Source organism: Cyprinodon tularosa, unplaced genomic scaffold, assembly GCF_016077235.1.
Source record: "Cyprinodon tularosa strain WSP-4 unplaced genomic scaffold, ASM1607723v1 ctg1940, whole genome shotgun sequence".
NCBI lineage: Eukaryota > Metazoa > Chordata > Actinopteri > Cyprinodontiformes > Cyprinodontidae > Cyprinodon > Cyprinodon tularosa.
Genome location: NW_024038700.1, coordinates 15,746 through 25,364, shown reverse-complemented (window position 1 = coordinate 25,364; position 9,619 = coordinate 15,746). Strand labels below are relative to the sequence as shown.

Below are 9,619 nucleotides of genomic sequence, written 5' to 3'. Positions count from 1 at the left end.
ATATCTCTCCTATCCTGGCTTCTCCTCATTGGCTTCCTGTTAATCCCAGAATAGAATTTAAAATCCTCCTTCTCACATATAAAGCCTTAAATGGCCAAGCTCCATCTGATATCAGAGATCTGATTGTTCCTTATGTTCCTAACAGAGCACTTCGCTCTCAATCTGCAGGTTTACTAGTGGTTCCTAGAACTTCTAAAAGTAGAATGGGAGGCAGATCTTTTAGTTATCAGGCTCCTCTCCTGTGGAACCAACTACCAGTTTTAGTCCGTGAGGCAGACACCCTGTCTACTTTTAAGGCTAGGCTTAAAACTTTCCTTTTTGATAAAGCTTCTAGTTAGAGTGGCTCAGGTTATCCTGATCTATCTCTATAGTTCTGCTGCTATAGGCTTAGACTGCTGGAGGACATAGGGACCCCTTTTTCATCATTCTGCTTCATTCTATCTCTATTCTCCCACTCTGCAGAATCTGTTAGTTCAATCTCTAACGTTCTGCTCTCTCTGCTTTTTCTCATAGTAGCTTCATCTGGTCTGTTCCTGTTTGGCTGTGACTCCATCCTGGAGAGAAATATCAGCTGTGCTGCTGCCATCAACACCTTTGTTTCTAGATGTTGGAGCTTGGCCTGTTTTCCAGTGTAGTCCTGTTTCTCTGACTGTGACTAACTGGATGTGCTCTCTTCATCCTCTGACATGGGAGCTGGCTCGGAGCTCGTCTGCCTGGCTGTGTGTTTCCTGGACGGGGCCGCCTGTGGAGCTGGTTGACAGTTGCCTTTTGTATCTATGCTTCTTTTTCTATGTCTGCTTCTGTCTCCTTGAACCCCAGTGGGCCTCAGCAGATGGCCGCTCACACTGAGCCTGGTTCTGCTGGAGGTTTCTTCCTGTTCAAAGGGAGTTTTTCCTCTCCACTGTCGCTACAAGCATGCTTAGTGTGAGGGATTGCTGAAGAGTCAATGAGTCGATGCAATCAGCAGGTTTTCCTTAGATAGAAAACTTTGAATCAATCTGACTGGATGATCTGGTGAACTGGAAAGTGACCTGAGATGACATGATGTGAATTGGAGCTATAGAAATACACTGAATAGAATTGAATTTCCTATGTTATTGCATTATTAAAATATGTGGTACAAAAAGAGTATATGCTGTGTATTAGGCACACAGAGGCACTACTATATCTGGAGGGTGCCAAAACAATGTATGAAAAAAAAAAACAGTTTTTATTTTCGTATATAAAAGCCTTTTTGCATGTGTAAATTATAAAGATTACAGATTACCCCGCACACACAAACCCCCTCTTGCTTCCTTGGTCCCCGCCTGAGACTGCGTGACTGAACTGGAGAGTGTTTCCATGGAGGAGCAGTGGTGCTAAAATGGAGTCAAATCAAAGGAAGCTCTCAGGAGCTTAAAACAGGAAACAAAAGAGGGAGGAGAGAGATGTTGCCTCAGTGAAAGGCAACTTTTCCCAGGAGCTAAAAGATGGCGGGTAAATGAAATATAGTGGCTAGAGCCTGTGTGTGGAGCAAGGGTGTAACTTTGCGATCAAAGTATTTGGGGGCGCTCTAAGGGTGGTGGCTGATGGACCTACAGCTACTCAACCCGAACGCTTTCAATAGGGTTTATATTTTCCAAAAATGAGCTCTAAAATATATTTATTGAATGCTTTACTGTTGTTAAGAACACAAGAAAGGGGGAAAAAAAGCATAAATTATTGGTGGGGACTGTCCCCTCCAGGCCCAAAGTTGGTGGGGACATGTCCATACCAGTCCTTCAGAAAGTTATGCCAGTGGTGTGGAGGCTGTTAAATATTGAAAAACTGAATAAGTTTGGCCACTGTATTAAAAAGAAATCTAGTCTTACTCTTATTCTCCTATATCAACGAAGCTGGTGTGAGAGTTTTCTAGCGTTACTGATTGTGTTCTAATTGTCTATTCCTGACCCGTTTTGTCTTCGGACCTTTGAGCTTGCCTGTCCCCGTTCTGATGCGTTTGCCTGATCCGTCTTTGGACTCCTTTTGGATTTTTCTTGTGGACTGTATCTGGGTCTGCCTCTTTACTTTGCTCTCTGAATTATCATGCCTTCCTTCCTCTGCTTGGATCTGATCTCCTGCTTCTTTTTCACTTGTCAAGGTTTCAGCTTCTGGAACACTCTGCGGCAATCGCTATGTCTTGTCAGCTGACCAGCTGCAATCTACCACGTTCTCTGGGCTTGGACTGAACTGTTAAACCAGGTTAGGGACTCACGCGTCAACCCAGTCTCATGGGAAAATGTACCCCCACTACGTTGGTCAACACTGCAAAACGTAGTGGAGGTACATTAATGGCCATTTTTTGTGGTACTGTTACGTTTCTTCTGCCTATACGCTTTCTATTGTTTTACGTCCTAGTCACGTGACTTTCAAGATTCCAGCTGGGAGAAGAAAAAAATATATATAGATGGCCGACATTCGCTCATTTTTTTGTGGAAAGATTAATAACTTGAGTTTGTTTTTGCATTAAAATGAGTTTTGATTACATTTCTAGTGAGAAATGTATAGTTTGTTGCCAGAATATTTACTCAGGGAATGTACATATTCACTTGCTTGTTCGTTTCTTGCAAAGATTTTTCAAGATAATGTGAAACTGTAACATTTTGGTATAAACATGGCCGAGATTTCTCTAACTTTTAGTGGGAAAATCAATAATTTCAATCAGTTTCTGCATTTAAATGGATTTTGATTACATTTATAGCGAGAAGTGTAGGGTTTATTTACATAATATTTACTTAGTGAACATACATAATCACCCGCTTGCTAGTTTTTGCTACGGTTTTTTGGATCTCGTCAGGATTATGTGAAATTGTAACGTTTTGGCTGCTACCCATCGCCTAGCATTTAGCTGCCGCCCCGATTCAACATTGAATTCTTTGTGATTTAACTCCATCTGACGGATCAAACCCTCGCCACTGCGTGCGTTGCGTCTGAGGTTGATTTTCAGATCAATGCATTACGTCGTGGCATACGGGAGAAAATAATTAAACTAGCTTAAAAAAGGATCATGGGTTAAGATCGGATGTGTTTTATTTGGAAATCTACCGGATCCTTTGAGCATTTAACTTCCTGTTTGGTGCGATCTCATTGATGGGTTTTGACCAGATTTTGACCAAAGAGGAACTAAAAAAAACAAAAAACAATTTAAATACACAACCAGCATATCTGGAATCAGTGACAGAGAGCGACTGGGACCAGAAGTTTATTAATTTCTCCCCATTGATTTCCATTCAAAATGTTTTCGATCCCACCAGGCTCTAGGGAAGGGGCGGGCATACCGCCACCTACTGTTCATGAGTGTGTAGCAACATTGTTTTACATCTATTAAATTCTATTTTTTTATTTTGTATTCTGAAGATAAATAAATAATGCTTTCCTTAATCTATAAATATCATTTATATTTCCTTTATTTCCCAATAATCCTTTAAGACTCCATTCTTGGCCTGTCCTCTTTTCAATTTCTTCCTTTCAGGTTCAGATGTTTTACAGTTCATCAATAGGTGTTCTATATTTTCTATCTCTCCACATACTTCACATTTATCATTATTTTTCCTCCCTATTAAGTATAAATTGTCATTTAAATAAGTATGACCTACTCTTAATCTGATCATTATTATTTCTTCCCTTCGGTTTCTCTCATTAATATTTCTATTTAATACCGACTTTTGTACTTTATATAACCTTCTTCCTTTTTTATCTTCATTCCACCTTTTTTTTGCCATTTTTCAATTTCTTTCCTCTTAATAAATGATTTTCCTTCCCCTTTCCCTAAAGGAATTGTAATTGTTATTGCCTCCTCTAATTGCTAATTTGTCTACTACTACTACATTTTCCCACTTTGACCTTTTAAGGTTAGCATATTGACCAAAAGCTGACACCAAAAATAAAGCAATCGATTATGTACAACAATATGCTACATTTAATGAAGACTAATACAGATTTTACTCTCTTATAAGAATTAGTTTTAGGTTTTATAGGGGAGAGTTTGTATCGGCAGTCATCTGGGAATCTTTTATGTATTTACTGGTAAAGAACAACCTCTCAACCCATTTAAAAAAAAGTTATTTGAAGAGCATAGATGCATAAATATGTGCATAGCTTTAACAAGGGCCTCATGAAGGTCTGTTCTGTTATTCTCTTTTGGAGAATATAGACATTGTGGGCATTCATTTCCCTGATAAGCTGGTGAAGATTCTTAGACATCCAGGTCATAATCATTCCCAAAAAAAAAAAAAAACTTTGGACTTTGTTTTTCAAGTTTGAAGACTTCCCATTCAGGACGTTTTTCAATTCAAAATTACAGTAGCCCAACAAATCCTTGTTTTGGCTTAGAAAATATGCAAATTGAACCTGATGCCTGATCCCAATAGCTTGATTCTGAACCGAATTTGATCCCTATTACTTTTTGGCCACATGCACATTATTGTGCTGCCTGGTCAACCCTAAGAAAATGTTCTGGAACTGCCACTGAACTGACACCCAATGCATGGAGGGTAACCCAAAAAGGGCCATTGTTAGAGAAACTGGGTGCCTACAAAGTGCTGTTTTCAAGCTAATTAATGGAAAGTTAGCTGGAATGAAAAGTAGACAAATAACAATTACAATTCCTTTAGGGAAAGGGGAAGGAAAATCCTTTATTAAGAGGAAAGAAATTGAAAAATGGCACAAAAAAAAAAGGTGGAATGAAGATAAAAATGAAGAAGGTTATATAAAGTACAAAAGTCAGTATTAAATAGAAATATTAATGAGAGAAACCGAAGGGAAGAAATAATAATGATCAGATTAAGAGTAGGTCATACTTATTTAAATGACAATTTATACTTAATAGGGAGGAAAAATAATGATAAATGTGAAGGATGTGGAGAGATAGAAAAGGTAGAACACGTATTGATGAACTGTAAAACATCTGGACCTGAAAGGAAGAAATTGAAAAGAGGACAGGCCAAGAATGGAGTCTTAAAGGATTATTGGGAAATAAAGGAAATATAAATGATATTTATAGATTAAGGAAAGCATTATTTATTTATCTTCAGAATACAAAATAAAAAAATAGAATTTAATAGATGTAAAACAATGTTGCTACACACTCATGAACAGTAGGTGGCGGTATGCCCGCCCCTTCCCTAGAGCCCGGTGGGATCGAAAACATTTTGAATGGAAATCAATGGGGAGAAATTAATAAACTTCTGGTCCCAGTCGCTCTCTGTCACTGATTCCAGATATGCTGGTTGTGTATTCAAATTGTTTTTTGTTTTTTTTAGTTCCTCTTTGGTCAAAATCTGGTCAAAACCCATCAATGAGATCGCACCAAACAGGAAGTTAATTGCACATAGGATCCGGTAGATTTCCAAATAAAACACTTCCGATCTTAACCCATGATCCTTTTTTTAAACTAGTTTAATTATTTTCTCCCGTATGCCACGACGTAATGCATTGATCTGAAAATCAACCTGAGACGCAACGCACGCAGTGGCGAGGGTTTGATCCGTCAGATGGAGTTAAATCACAAAGAATTCAATGTTGAATCGGGGCGGCAGCTAAATGCTAGGCGATGGGTAGCAGCAAAAACGTTGCAATTTCACATAATCCTGACGAGATCCGAAAAACCGTAGCAAAAACTAGCAAGCAGGTGATTATGTATGTTCACTAAGTAAATATTATGTAAATAAACCCTACACTTCTCGCTATAAATGTAATCAAAACCCATTTAAATGCAGAAACTGGTTGAAATTATTGATTTTCCCACTAAAAGTTAGAGAAATCTCAGCCATGTTTATACCAAAATGTTACAGTTTCACATTATCTTGAAAAATCTTTGCAAGAAACGAACAAGCAAGTGAATATGTACATTCCCTGAGTAAATATTCTGGCAACAAACTATACATTTCTCACTAGAAATGTAATCAAAACTCATTTTAATGCAAAAACAAACTCAAGTTATTAATCTTTCCACAAAAAAATGAGCGAATGTCGGCCATCTATATATATTTTTTTCTTCTCCCAGCTGGAATCTTGAAAGTCACGTGACTAGGACGTAAAACAATAGAAAGCGTATAGGCAGAAGAAATGTAACAGTACCACAAAAAATGGCCATTAATGTACCTCCACTACGTTTTGCAGTGTGGACCAACGTAGTGGGGGTACATTTTCCCATGAGACTGGGTTGCACGCGTTTATAATCATCCTCAGTCAGATTATTGTGGTCACTAACCTGTGTTTCTCTCCTGCAGAAGTTGCTGCCTTGGACGCCCTAGCCTTTGCTACTGCAGAGCCGCAGATCGGTTGTTTTAATAAACGCTTTTCGAGTAATCCCACTGTCTGTCTTGCCTTGAATACTGGGTCCTCTGCTGTGAGCGGTGACAACATATGCTCCTCTTGTTTTATGAACAGTCATTTTATACAGCACTAAACTGTTTTTCCTGATTAAGTTGATTTCCAGTGTGCATGTAGAGTGCCATTTTCTCTCTAGTTTCCTAGGATATTGCTTCAAAGTTTGAGCTTTTTATTAAATCAAGAAGCCATTTTCCCATTTTTAAACTTCTTCTTTAATAAGCAGCTACATTTTCTAGAGCAGCCATTCTCAACTTTGGGGTCCAGACACCAATTAGGTCCCGAGATGATTCCTAGGGGTCAACCTTAAACCTCTTTTCCATAGTGAAAGTATGAGGATAATCAAAACACTTTTTTTTCTTCGGTTTGTTTTATTTTATTTTTTCAAAAGAAAGGGGTGCGGGTTCCTTGGAACAGTTTAACCTGGAGGTCTTTAGAAATGTCTTCTTTTCTTCCACAGACTCAGTTTAAAAACCAAACGGACCAGTTTTCAGCAGCTTGTCCTTTTTTTAGAGACATGCCTGAAGGGAGTGAGTACTGGGAAATAACAGCATGTTCTTTGCATTCAGCTGACAACATGTTTAGCGTATAACACAGAAAAGGCCTAGAAACTAATCTGGTTAATTCCAGAGCAGGGGAAAAGATTGATTCAAAAACTTACCTCTACTATATTATTATATTATATAATTAGTTGAAACCTATTCTTACACCCTGCATGCAGTTTTCATTTTTCTTTTATATACACACACACACACACACACACACACACACACACACACACACACACACACACACACACACACACACACACACACACACACACACATATATATATATATTCGTATATATTAGACCTCTTTCACAACATCCTCCTGTATTTGCAGTTTCCCATAAATTTCAAAACAAAACCGAATTTATAGTCTTTGAAAAATAAGCTGATTAGTCAGTCACTTCATTTGGATTAAACTGATTTCACATAATAAAGTGAAAAATCTTGGTGTTGTTTTTGATCAGGACCTGTCATTTAAATCCCATATCAAAGAGGTTTCTAGAATTTCCTTCTTTCATCTGAGGAATATTGCAAAAATGAGAAATCTCCTGTCCAGGGGTGATGCTGAGAAACTAGTCCATGCATTTGTTACTTCAAGGCTGGACTATTGTAATTCTTTACTATCAGGAAGTCCACAAACTGTAGTTAAAAGCCTTCAGCTGATCCAAAATGCTGCAGCCAGAGTTCTGATGAAAATGAAAAAGAGAGATCATATCTCTCCTATCCTGGCTTCTCTTCATTGGCTTCCTGTTAAATCCAGAATAGAATTTAAAATCCTCCTTCTCACATATAAAGCCTTAAATGGCCAAGCTCCATCTGATATCAGAGATCTGATTGTTCCTTATGTTCCTAACAGAGCACTTCGCTCTCAATCTGCAGGTTTACTAGTGGTTCCTAGAACTTCTAAAAGTAGAATGGGAGGCAGATCTTTTAGTTCTCAGGCTCCTCTCCTGTGGAACCAACTACCAGTTTTAGTCCGTGAGGCAGACACCCTGTCTACTTTTAAGGCTAGGCTTAAAACTTTCCTTTTTGATAAAGCTTCTAGTTAGAGTGGCTCAGGTTATCCTGATCTATCTCTATAGTTCTGCTGCTATAGGCTTAGACTGCTGGAGGACATAGGGACCCCTTTTTCATCATTCTGCTTCATTCTATCTCTATTCTCCCACTCTGCAGAATCTGTTAGTTCAATCTCTAACGTTCTGCTCTCTCTGCTTTTTCTCATAGTAGCTTCATCTGGTCTGTTCCTGTTTGGCTGTGACTCCATCCTGGAGAGAAATATCAGCTGTGCTGCTGCCATCAACACCTTTGTTTCTAGATGTTGGAGCTTGGCCTGTTTTCCAGTGTAGTCCTGTTTCTCTGACTGTGACTAACTGGATGTGCTCTCTTCATCCTCTGACATGGGAGCTGGCTCGGAGCTCGTCTGCCTGGCTGTGTGTTTCCTGGGGGAAATATTGATTCAAAACTATATATATATATATATATATATATATATATATATATATATATATATATATATATATATATATATATACTGCGCAGTATCTTAGCTGTTCCTAGGACTGCGCTCTTCTGGACAGAGACCTCTGATGTTTTACCTGGAATCTGCTGTAGCCACTCTCCCAGTTTGGGGGTCACAGCCCCCAGTGCCCACAGTCCTTGGTATTTCTCAAGCTTCTCGTGTTCTTTCTTCTTGCTGTCGCTTGGGATTGCCACATCTATCACTACTGCCTTCTTCTGCTGTTTGTCGATCAACACGATGTCTGGTTGGTTAGCCATCACCTGTTTGTCAGTCTGGATCTTGAAGTCCCATAGGATCTTAGCTCGGTCATTCTCAACTATATATGATCCTGGGGTTTCTGAGATGGGCTTCTCTCCTTTCAGATTTTGTGGATCACTGTGAACTTCTTGTCTTTAATATCTTGTTTTTTCAGCCCAGAATTAAGTTTGTAGTAGCTTCAGTTCATTAGTTACCTGCTTCTCATCTGCACCTTCATCCTTCCATTATGTCCACTAACATTTAATACTTCAAATGGTTCATGTTTTTGCAATCTCAGGATTTGATTAATATAAGGTTGCAAGGCAGAGAGAGGCTGCCTTGCTTCTGTTTATATATGTTTACTGCTATTTCAAATTTGAGATCCTGGTTAACATTTTAAATATTATTAATGTATCAAAAGTTGGGCTAAATTTGAATTGTGCTTTCTGTCTGATATTTAGTTTTATAGTTTGTTGTTTTTGTTTGTGGGATTTAGGTTTGGTTCTGTTGATTGTAGTCACATCACAACATATTCAACCTGTAGTTTTTATGTTATTTATTTCACTTTCAGTTTATCTTCAGTAGAAATTACAGTTTTAAATACCATCTTTCTTTATTTATTGATACCTTTACAGCTCACAAGATGTTATCTCAACTCTTTTTTGGTAAGTTACTCACGTTACTTTATTTTATTTATTTTATTAATATATTAATATCAGTCATCCAGGTCGTAGTCATCTCAAAAACGTTTAAAAAAAAAACAATCCACTGGACTTTTTTTCCAACTTTGAAGAAATTTCGCTCTCCATCCAGGAATTCAAAATGTCTGGAAGAGCGTTGAGTTCCAAGCTCATAGTTTATTTATATAGCGCCAATTCACAACACATCATCTAAACGCACTTTACAGAGACAGTTTAATCTGATCATACAGTCAGATTAGTAAAAGTTTCCCACCACATTCCTCC

General features: G+C 38.2%; 1 long non-coding RNA gene across 1 annotated transcript; it reads left to right on the top strand.

The window, feature by feature from the left end:
• Nucleotides 1–1,036: 1,036 nt before the first annotated feature.
• LOC119782510 lies at nucleotides 1,037–6,327 on the top strand. The gene is made up of 3 exons (XR_005280668.1): nucleotides 1,037–1,476; nucleotides 2,120–2,220; nucleotides 6,249–6,327. It is a non-coding gene; the product is annotated as an uncharacterized LOC119782510 (long non-coding RNA).
• The last annotated feature ends 3,292 nt before the right edge of the window (nucleotides 6,328–9,619 follow it).